Here is an 11,820-nt window from a genome sequence, read left to right on the forward strand (position 1 = left end):
TTTTATAGTATATGTTTGGGGCTTCCTGGGCAAGCACTATACCACTTGAGCCATGCTTCCAGAAGTGACTGACTTATTTGCATAGAAGGGATTGATCCCAGATAATTGTGCACACTTGAGACATGATATCCCTTATGAACCTCAGATTCACTGAATAGCCCAGGGTGATATCAATCTCAGATCCTCTTGACTCTGCCTACCAATTTTTGTGGTGAGTCACAATTAGGTCATTCATAGTGTAATTGGATCACAAAATGTCTTAAGTCTGGTGAAGCTTAATTTATGATTTATTTGATGTGTCTTCTATCGCTAGTGCTTTTTTTTGTTATACAGAAATTATTATTTAAGCTAAGACCTTGAATATTTATTCCTATGCTCTCTTTTGTGATTTTTGTACTATTTTTTGTTTTTGTGATCATTTTAAAGTGTGCACTCGGAATCTCACACTTGCTCTGCAGGTGTTTGACCAAGTTAACCACTCAGTGAACCCCTTTTTGTGTGGGGTATTTTTGAGATACAGTGTCAAGAAATATTTCCTGGGGTGCATGCTAAATTTAATGCTCCTAGCCTGCCTCAGGAATAGTTAGGGTTAGAGGCATGAAGCAATGGAGGCCCAGTGACTTTATTTTGGTTTTTTTTTTTACTACATTGGGGTTTGAATTCAGAGCCTCACAGTTGCTAGATAGGTGCTCTGCAACTTGAATCACTCCACCAGCCCTAAGCTTTCTTGTTCTTGATGTTATAGTTTGGTAATGGCCTATTTTGACACTGTTGTATTTTCTTCTGGCGGAATTGGGTTTTAAACTAAGGGATTCATGCTTGCAAAGCAGGCACTCTATTGCTTGAAATTCCTCCATCACTGAACCTGTTCTTTGTATGACATAACAGAAAAATACAGCTTGTATGTCCCACATGCATATTCTCTTACCCTCTCTTTTCCCTATCCGCATACTACCTTATTTTCAATATATTTCACTAGCTTTCGTTATTTGTTCTTCATACATTGACACAATATGTTTTGATACTAATTATTCATTATCTTTACCTATACCTTCTCCCCTTTGTTCTCCCCAAACAGTCACACAATTGCAATCAATTATTTATATCTATATCTGTATCTGTATCTATTATATATGTATATCTTAATTCTGCACATGAGAGAAGACATATTACTTTGTTCTTCTTTACCTGGCTTCACTTAACCTGATAATCACCACTTCCATCCCTTTTCTTGCTATTGACATAATATCCTCCATCTTTGTGACTGAATAGTATTCCATTGTTTGCATGTACATAAAATATATATAGATATGTACATATTTATATATATCACATGTAAATTATCTTTCAGCGTGGATATCTTGCCATTAGACCTTTCATTTCACTTATCTCCAGTAATTGACTTAAACAGTAGCTCACCCATTCATGCAGTTATATTGACAGTGCTGAGTGTTGAAACTTGCCTCTATATGGTGCTCTGATGTGTGTAATCATTTCCTAGGGCAAATATTTGGGTGACCAGTGGTGGAGCCTCCCTCCCTCAGAAGGCATCCAAAATGCATTTCCCGTGACCTTACGATGGCCTGGCCTGCATTGATACTTCCCTAAGTTGGTAGATGGTAATTTATGTCCCCATGATGACACTTGCTAGGATCCTGTTGATTGTAGCAACAGGTTTTTGCGCAGGCCACTACCACAAGTAAAGTCATTTGAGCAATTCCTACTGGCAGAGAATAGTCATTCATAGACTTTTCTCTATAAAATTTGTCTTCATTGTAACCTCAGATGACAGTGTTAGCCCATGTCATGGATGAGAATTCTAAGGTTCAGATGGAAGATCGTTATAGGATGCCAGGTGTGTCTAAGAACAGCAGATATCCCTAGTGTCATCAGGTGTCCTGCATCAGTACGTGACAGCATGCACTTACCCATTGCTCAGATTCCTTATCACACTCTTGGCATTCCTGTCTGTTCCTGTAATGCCTTGGCTTTCCTCTGTCTTCCTTCATGAGAGCATGGGAGGAGATGTGGGTTTTGAGCTCTGCCTCACTGGATTCCACGTGTACCAGCTCAGTCAGGTGAAGCTGGACATGATTACAGCTCAGAGAAGGACATGCAGAGCAGCAAATAGGCCATCAGCCGGTTCAGGATGGTCATGTCCTCAGACTGCTCCTGTCAGGTTGGCCACCCGAAGTGTCACACTGTGCCCTTTCCTTTCCCAGTTTTCAAATGGCCCATTGCCAGGAGGATTCCAATGGCAAGTCTGCCTGGCCCTTTTGCAGCTGTTCATTTTGGTAGAGTTGTGAGGCCCATAGGATCAGGATGCTCACCTGTCTCACCTCCTGTCCAGTCCCTGATGGTGGATAGAGCTGGGGAAAGCCTGGGTTTTAGTGATCTCCTGGATTGCATCTTGAACCTGCCTTACAAATGGCAGAATTGCTATCTACAAGGCCAGATGTGAGGTCTGAGGCAGTGCACTTCTTCATGGGTGAACGCAGACCTGGGGAAAGCATTTCCAGGGCTCATCACACATCCTAGTGGAACAAACACTCTCCGTATTGTAGAGCACTCCAAAGACCAGGCTGGGAGTTACTGAGGCCCCTGGCCTGGAGGTGGGGCCTTCAACTTCTGTAAAGGAGATCCAGCTGCATTGTGGTGGCAAAAGTTTGGTAGCTACATAGGAAGGCAGAGGCAAAGAAGGTATCCTCACTCAGTAAGGAAATGTTACAGGTGGTTCACAGGCTACTCCAGCCTGCCAACCTTGACTGTCCTTAGCCTTCAGGGCTCGTCCAGAGCAGGGGTGGACTCATTTTCACTCTGAGTTGGGGACAAGGAGGAGTGGTTCAAACACGGAAGGTATAGCAAACTGAAAAATATCTCACTGACCATAGTGAAGGGAAGGAAACATGCAGAGCAAGAACTATCCTCAATATTCAGACTCAAACCCAAACATGAGGGATGATTTGTGGAACTGATGGGTGGGGTTTCAGTCAGAAAGGTTTTGTGGCCTCTTGTACCTGTCCTTGCCAGTCCTGCTTTCCCTTTGGGTTCCACTTGGAAACTAACGTAAGTCACCTGTATCTGCTGAACAGGCTGATCTGTGTCTCCAGTTCACCATCTCTGGGCTTTTCAGAGGTCTGAGGCAGGGGAAGAAGGGAGACAGCAAAAGAACATCCTGATCACTCCAGGGTCTCAGGTCAAGTGAGCTAGCTGCAACTCTGGAATGTGGCTCCTGGTTACCCAGGTTCCATGTTCTTTTCAGCTCATTGTCAAGGAAGTAGGATTACCTCTGCAAAGCCGTTCATAGGAGACTCTTCCTCAAACAAAGTACTCCCTGGCTACCAATTGCTTCCCTCCCACATCTGCAGGAACAAATCTGGACACAGTTACAGCACACTAGTTAATTACTATTCTCTATCAGGGCTGGCTGTACCAGTACCTCCAACTATCTGAAAAGCATAGAACCAAAGTGATAGGACCATATGGTAGAATTGTTCCTTCCTGTGGGTAATGTACTGGAGATACTCCTAGATGTGGGATCCCATGTCATTCTTGGCCACTGGAACCCTCTTAGGTGTCCACATCCCCATCAGAGTTTGCCTGATAGAGGCTGGTTCCACACTGGCATATTTATTGTTGGTGAACCAAAACTAATTGGGAGTGCCAGACTCTCCATCTGGACCATGCAGAATGTAAGAAAAGTAAGGAGGGGGCATCTTGATGAACCCAAGTTCATCCAGTTCTATTGAGATTAAAGCTCTTGAAATAGTTGATGAGAAGCACTCTGCAAAATCACTCAGGGAAAAAGATATATTGGTTCATTTTCTGTTCTTACAAAAGACAACCTCAGAGCTGGAGGATCACAGTTGGAAGGCATCTGGGCAAACATTTCATGAGACACCATCTCCAAAATAACCCGTGCAAAATGTATTGGCAGTGTGGATCAAGCAGGAGAGAGCCTACTTTTTGCAAGGTGAAATTCCTGGGTTCAAATCCTAGTCTCACAAAAAAAAAAGAGAGAGAAAGAGAGAAACATTGTCGTTAGGACAAAGTTGTTTCTTTGTACATTTATTTGTGTCTATATATGTTACTAAACTTAATAATAGTGGTCCTGCCCATTATTTGTAACCAATGTGGTACATACCAGTCTGAAATATTAAGAATCAGTTTTAGAAGGTCATGATTTTATATTAAACTATGAATATAATTAATGAAGGAAAATGATGCTTTGAAATCTGTGGTTTTATACTTCTCCCATGTATCAGTGGTTAAATTCCTTCTACCCCATATACTTCTTTTTAACTTCAAAAAGGTCATTTTAATTATGAATTGGTAGTGTATTCTTAGGATTAGTGTTGGCAGTAAAAACACACCAACAGATGTTATCAAAAACAGACATTATCTGATAGCCATCTCAATTCTAAGAACTTGCAAGTAGTACATGATCCTAGTGTTATTCCTTCATTAATAGTGCACTTGTTGTTTCTATATTCTGCTATTGTTACATTTTTGTTCCTAACTTTTACCTATACTTATTTATATATATGCCCAGAAGTAGTGTCAATGGATCATATGGTAGTCCTGTTTTTAGTTTCTTGATGGACTTCCATACTGCTTTTCATAGTAGTTGTACTGATTCACATTCCTACAAGCAATGTATAAGGGTTCATTTGTTCCCTGCATCCTCTCCAAATTTTTTGTCACTTGTGTTGTTAATGATAGCCATTTTGAATGCAATGAGGTAAAACCGTAATGTGTTTTTTGGTTGCATTGCCTTATGTGAAGAGATTTTGAGCATTCATTCATGCATTTATTTGCCATTGGGCATTTGTAATTCGTCCCTTGAAAAATTTCTGTTCACTTTACTTACCCATTCCTTCATCGAATCATTTGAAAATTTAGTTTCTTGATTTCCTTATAAATTCGAAATATTAATCCATTGTCAGTTGTGTAGCTGGTGAAGATGTTTTTTCATTCTGTTGACTGTCTCTTCAGTCCGGTGACCATTTCCTTTGCTGTGCAAATGGTTTTTAGGTAGGTGCTCTACCCCTTGATCCACTCTATCAGCCCTAGAATTGTATTTTTGATACAATTATACAACAGTTATTTTGTATAAAATAACAACAGTTATTTTAAAAATAACTGTTTTGGGCAGTTATTTTGTATAAAATAACAACAGTTATTTTAAAAATAACTGTTTTGGGCATTGGACCTGGGACATCACACATGCTAGGCATGTACTCTAGGACGGAGCTACACTCCCAGGTTTTGATGCCACTTTAAGGGAATTGTTTTCACATTTTTACTTTTAGATTGTAAATTGAAGTGTATAAAAATAAAAATGATGTCTGCATATTGATTGTGGTAGGCAATTTTTCATTCCTATGACAAAAACCTGACAGAATCTTTTTATAAGGAAAGAAGGTTTATTGTGATTTATGATGTAGAGATTTCAATTCATGCCTACACATGTAAGAAGAGATCAACTTGATCCTTCACACTAGGTTATCAGTTGTTTCTGAAGTCTTTCTCTCAAGGAACCAGTTGTACGGATACTCATGGGGGCAAGTGGGCAGATCTGAATGATCTTGGAGTTTGAGGTAGCAAATGTTTCTAGGTGAGTGGGCAGAGGTGGGTCAGGGTTGAAGTCATCAGGCCATCTTGGTCAGTTGAAGGTCTGTAGCAGGTGTCAGAACAGCGGAATGATGGATGAGGTGAGCCTGGTGAAAGGTAAGAATCAAGAAGGCAAGATTGTAAGACAATGCTAATTTTTCTAAGACTTTATTGTGTGGTTCACTGTTTATACTGTTAAAGTAACTACTATTTATGTATGTACATATATATGTATTCATTTACTTATTTGGAACAGCTGTTCCATGCTTGGAATAAAGGGGCTGTAGCAGAAATGGTTTGTTCAGTGAAATATGTTATTTTAATAAATATTTAAAGGCCAGACTCAGTGGCTCATGACTCTGAGCCCAGCTACTCAGGAGTCAGAGATAAGGAGGATCACAGTTTGAAGCCAACCCAGAGAAATAGTTTGTGAGACCCTATCTCTAAAATACCCAACACAAAACAGTGCAGGTAGAATGGCTTAAGATGGAAGTGAATTCCTAGCAAACATAAAGCTCTGAGTTCAAATCTTGGTGTAGTTAAAAAAAAAAAAGGCCCACACTCAGGCAGTGGAACAGGGAAGTAAAAACCGAAAAGGTAGAGCAGCTAGTTTCCTCCCATCTCCTTTTACTTTTATTTATTCATTTCAGTGGGGCTGGGGTTTCAACTCAGTCCATTTTGCTCTTGTTACTTTGAGATGGAGTCTCAAGAACTGTTCACCCCAGGGGGCCTTGAACTTCCATACTCTGCATCTCAGCCTCCCAAGTAATTTTAGAGGCCTGAGTCTCCACTGCCCAGCCTCATCTCCTTGATGATGTTAAGTTACTGGAACAGACACAATTAAAGAGCTACCTGCATCTGCCTTCCTCTTTGAGATGTTAACATGCTGCTAGGATCCTTGAAGGGATAGTGGGAAGTCTTGTCAGGGAAAAGGAAGTGATGAAACTCACCTTTTGTCCTTGTGTTTTGGGTAAGCCTGGATAACATCTCCAAATTTTACAATACCAGAGAACACCCACCTTAGTCACTCAGAGCCGTTTATCTAATGGTTAGATTTGCTAGACTTCTAGTGAAGTGGATTCCCCCATCCCAGGAAGGTATAAGACTACAGATACAGAATCACCATTTTGAATTTTTCTCCCATTATACGTTCAGGTTAACAGTAACTGTTTTTCTCTCTTTCTCACAAAGTGGTGAAACTTCCACTTTGTGAGACTCCTTATTATAAGGCCCTTTGAAATAATTCTTACATTTGTGGATCTCAGGAACCACTGAGAAGCTGTGGGAGCACCCTCATATTTCCTCTGGTAACAGTAACAGATAGCTATAAAGTTATGAGGAGTTAGTTAAATGGAGGCTATATTAAGTTAAGGAAGTGAGTATTACATGAACGGTAGGTGAGTGGTTAGTCAATATGAAAGTCATTTGTGTGTTAACTGGATCTTATTAACTTAAGTCTAGGCCAGGTGTTGGCGTCTATAATCCCAATTAGTGAAACAAACCCCTATCTAAAAAATAACTACAGTTAAAAGGGCCTGGGATCATCTTGAGTTAGTTCAAACCCATTATTGCACAAACAAATGTTTTCCACAAAGACTGAAAGACAAGCAATTGTAGATGTGTTCAAATGCTTTGTGACCTGGAGCCTGTTAGAAGTGCTGTTCCTACATGGTGATCATAGAAATCCTTAGGAGTAGCTGAGTAAGGCAAAAAGAAAAGTTTTTCTTCTGCAGAAGGGTGCAGCCACAGACCATAGTCTGATTGGCAGAGCACACTGGGTGGGAAGTCAGCTCAGTTTTTCTCTCTCTGCCCCTCACCCTGATGGAAGGGTTTGGGTTCACCGTCTTAACAATTGGCTGTTGTTTGGGATAAAGACAAGGTTTTCTGACATAGTGACATTGTACAATTTAATGAGAGCATGATAACTCATGGTTTACAGCTCAGTGAAAGTGTGGTTGCTCAAGATCCCCTGTAAATTTGGGGAGAGGTGTTGGGAGGATGGCTGACATTTTATTCATAGTTTATAGCTTAGTGAGAGCACTTTGAGATTAGGGCATCCGGTGAAAAACAGCTCTTTGTCTGACCTCAGGAACCTTGTAGGGTCTAGCAACATTTCACAAGCTTGTAGGTAGCAATTCAGGGAGGTTAGCTGGCATCTACACAATGATAGTTATACATTATCTCCTTTGACAAAAAAGGCCTACTTTAGATGATTCTCATAGGCCTATATCCAGGTTTATTGTTTGGGTCCCCTGCCCTGTGGCAAAAGGCCTATAAGCACAGCAGAAATGGATTGACTGGCAGAAGGCAAAGGCCTGAAAAGTTGGCTCATGGACATTAGTCCTGTTCAGACCTGGAAGGCAGCTGGAGATTTCTGCATTCCTGCAGGCTTTGTCCTAGTGGCACTGTGTGACACCTGCCAGATCTTCTGTCCTGTCCTGTCCTATCATCAGAAGTATTTTTGTGGTGGGTGTCTATCATTTGACTCTGGGAGACATACAGGTTTTTGTCCATGGCATTGTGAGGGGAGGAGGAAGAGCAAGTCCAGAATATTTTGAGAGGAGAGGAGCAATTTGCCATGGATTGGTTGATAGCACCCCAAGTGACTGACATCAGGGAGAATACATTATGTGTCTACATGGCACTGCGGTTTTATGCTGTGATTATGGTGGGGAGGGTACATTCCGGGAATATTAAGGGAATATTCCCGGATGACAGAGGGATGGAGGTAGGTAGGTAAATAGCACTGACCAAGGTGATTTGGACTCGGGGGTTTCTAAGGTGAGTAGTCAGAGGTGGGTTGGGGCTAAGGGTGTGATACTAGTGGTTGCTTAATGGACAAGTGGTCACCCAAAGCATCAGTGAGTGACTGGTGGGGAGGTTATGTTGTAGAATCCTTGGGTTGGTACTGGGACTACTTGAGTGACTGAAGTGAGTGTCCCAAATACTTGTCATGGGACAACCAGAAAGGACACATTTAGAGGCTTTGGCATAATTTGCACCCTTCACTTACTTTCAACTCGGATATATATTTATATTTGAAATGTTTCTTACAACAATTCTGATTCACTCACATTCTCTGCCTTTTAATTTCTGCCTTTAGACCTTTTATCATCAGTGATTATTGATATGATTCTATTTTATCTACCATATTTGTTGCTCTTTTTTTTGGCATTACAGGGATTTTAGCTTAGTCTGTTACATTTGCTAAACAGGCACTCTAGCACTTGAGCTATGATTGAAGTGGTTTTTTTTTTTTTGGTGGAGTTTTATTGGCAATGGTGCAGTCTTTGATTAGAAGATTTCCAAATTTTTTGTGTCCCAGATGGTAGAATCTATGGCAGAAAATGTGGGTGTAAATGGAGTTCATTAAAAGTGAGGGAGAAGAATTATAAAAGGGGGTCATGGTGAGACCAGGTGGAAGTTGGAAGCAGAGAGACTATCTTTTTCTTTTCCAGGTGCTTTTCAATTTAGGCTAATCTATGGGAAGGGAAGAACCTGGTGATTCCTAACCAATAATTGATAATTTGGGAGGATCATGGGTGTCTTGAGTTGTTTTGAGCTATGATGTGAATAACCTACATGCATTTGCAATTTTTCATTGTGTTCAAGCTGAAATAAAATATCAAGTCATGTATATTCTGAGAGTCCCAAACTTTCCCTAAATCTAGCCTGCCTCAGCACTACAGTTGAACTCAGGGCTTCATGCTTGTTGGGCAGGCACTCTACCAATTAAGCCATTCCTCTAGCCCTCCCAGCACTTTTTTTTACTTCAGTTATGTTCAGAAAGGTTTGCACAATTTTGTGCTTAACCATTCTGGGACTTTGATCCTCCTATGCCTAGTTCTTAGCTGGGAGTACAGGCATGTGACACCACGCACAATTTTTTCCTGAGATGGAATCTCCTTAAATTTTTCTCTTGCTGTCACTGAACTTTAATTCCCCTGATGTATGTTTTTCAAACATCTGGGAATACAGGCATGTATAACCAAGACTGACTCTCTGTTTTTGGAGACAAGGTGATTTTTGTTGTTTTCTTTTGTTTTTTTCAGTACTGGGGTTTGAACTCAGGGCCTCATGCTTGCTAGGAAAGCTCTCCACCACTTTAGCCACTCTGGTGATCCTTTTTTGTGTTGGGTATTTTTGAGGTAGGGTATTGAAATTTCCCAGTGCTGGCGTCAAATCCCTATACACACTCCTGATCTCTGCCTCCTGTGTAGGAAGGATTACTGGTGAACTACCAGTACCCAGTGAGACAATGTCTTGATATTTAGAGTAGGTGGGTCTCAAACTCGTACAAATCCTTACCCGCCTTCCCTAAGACTGGGGTTACGGATGTATACCACCATGCTTGGTAAGTGTTATATTTGTCTTTGTGTTTGGTTCCTATTTTTACTTCCACGTTTTTCCTCCCTTGTGTGGTTTTAATTGAGCATTTTATTTTATTGTATTTTTTATTCCTTTTAGCATATTAGATATGTGTACTTTTTTCATTTGCATGAGTGGTTGTCATAGGATCATTTACTTTTTTGCTATAGTGAATAAATACCTGATTAAATTACTTAAGGGAAGCAAATTTTCTTTGGCTCACCGTTTCAGTGTTTCAATCCATGGTCACTGGCCCCATGCACTTCGGAAGAACATCATGGAAGCATGTGGCATAGGAGAGCTGTTCACATGACAGAGAAGAAGAAAAGGGGAAATGGGGCCCAGGAGAAAATATAGTCTCCAAACACATGCCCCCCACTGGCCTTTTTCCTTCACCAGGTCCCTAAATCTAGAATTCCAAAAACTTCCAAGGTAGCACTACTGCCTGTGGCCATAGAAACGTGAGCCAGTGGTGATTATTTTATATTGAAACTGTAGGATCATAGTATTCAAATAAAATTAATACAGATGGCAACAAGTTTGTAAAATGATGAAACAAACCTGTTCAATAATTTTCTTCTGTTACTGGTACCATGTGTAAATGTTGAATAGGTGAATTATTTTTGTTCTGTTTTGTTCCTTTGTAGTACCATGTTTTGAAATCAAGCCTCACAGTTACTAGGCAATTGCTCTACCATTTGAGACACTCCACCAGCCCTTGATTTATTTTCATAATGTTTGAATACTGTGTTGGAAAATTATATTCTTTAACATAAAGTGGAAAATGATGGTTATACATATATATGTTTCTTGCTTTTGCATATGACTTAATTTAAATAATCAGAACATAGATTATTATCCCCAGAATACTGTTCACATTCTTCTGTAACTTATTAGAATTGCACTTTAACAAATTTCTAAAAAGAAGGTATTTTGTAGTTGTGAGGGTATTGGAACAAGCTGATTATGTTTATTACTGAATTTATTACTTATAAGGACATTCACAATTTGTTTGCTGACTTGTTTTCTAGTTTGTTTGGTAACACTCCTTCTCTTCACACATATCTATCCTAACTATGCAACCATCATCTACTGATTCACTTTGTATATGTTTTCTTCTGTCTTTACTGTGTTCAGATATCACCATGTATTAGTTAAAGTGCTCAGTACAGGTTCTGAGTAGATGCTTTTTTTTTTTTTGCTGGGACTGGGGTTTGAACTCAGGGATTTGTGCTTAGAAAGCAGGCATTCCACCACTCAGTACAGGTTTTAATCAGTGAGAAGTATTACAATATGCCAAAGATTCCAGCATGAATGGACATGAACAATAATTTATATAGAAGTAACATAAGTCATAATGGGTAATGTTAAGTGGGGTTCAGTGGAATTAGGGAAATGAAATGTAGAAAAAGTTGTGATGGTGTGGTATTTAATGTGAAACTCATTCAAGTTTACTATCAAGTTTAGATCTAGCACTGTAGATCATGCCTATAAATCCCAGGTACTTGTGAGGAAAAGATCTGAAGGATCACATTTCTGGATGAGGAAATCTGAGGAGCAAGAATTGAGGACAGCCCGGGAAAAAATCTTGATCCCATCTGAACAGACCACTGGGCCTCTAGTGGCACACATCTGTAATTATAGCTGTGGGCATCTGGAGTTTCCTAGATGAAACATAGTAAAGCAAAAAAGGGCTGGGGCATGTATCACGTGGTAATTTGAATGCATGTTAGGGACAGGTCTTAAGTTTAACCCTCAGAAAAGAAAAGGAAAAAGAGAAATAGAAACAAGGCACATGTACACACAAAACCCAGAAAAAGTCCAATACACTGAACTCTT

Source organism: Castor canadensis, chromosome 19 (genome assembly GCF_047511655.1).
Source record: "Castor canadensis chromosome 19, mCasCan1.hap1v2, whole genome shotgun sequence".
Taxonomy (NCBI): Eukaryota; Metazoa; Chordata; class Mammalia; order Rodentia; family Castoridae; genus Castor; species Castor canadensis.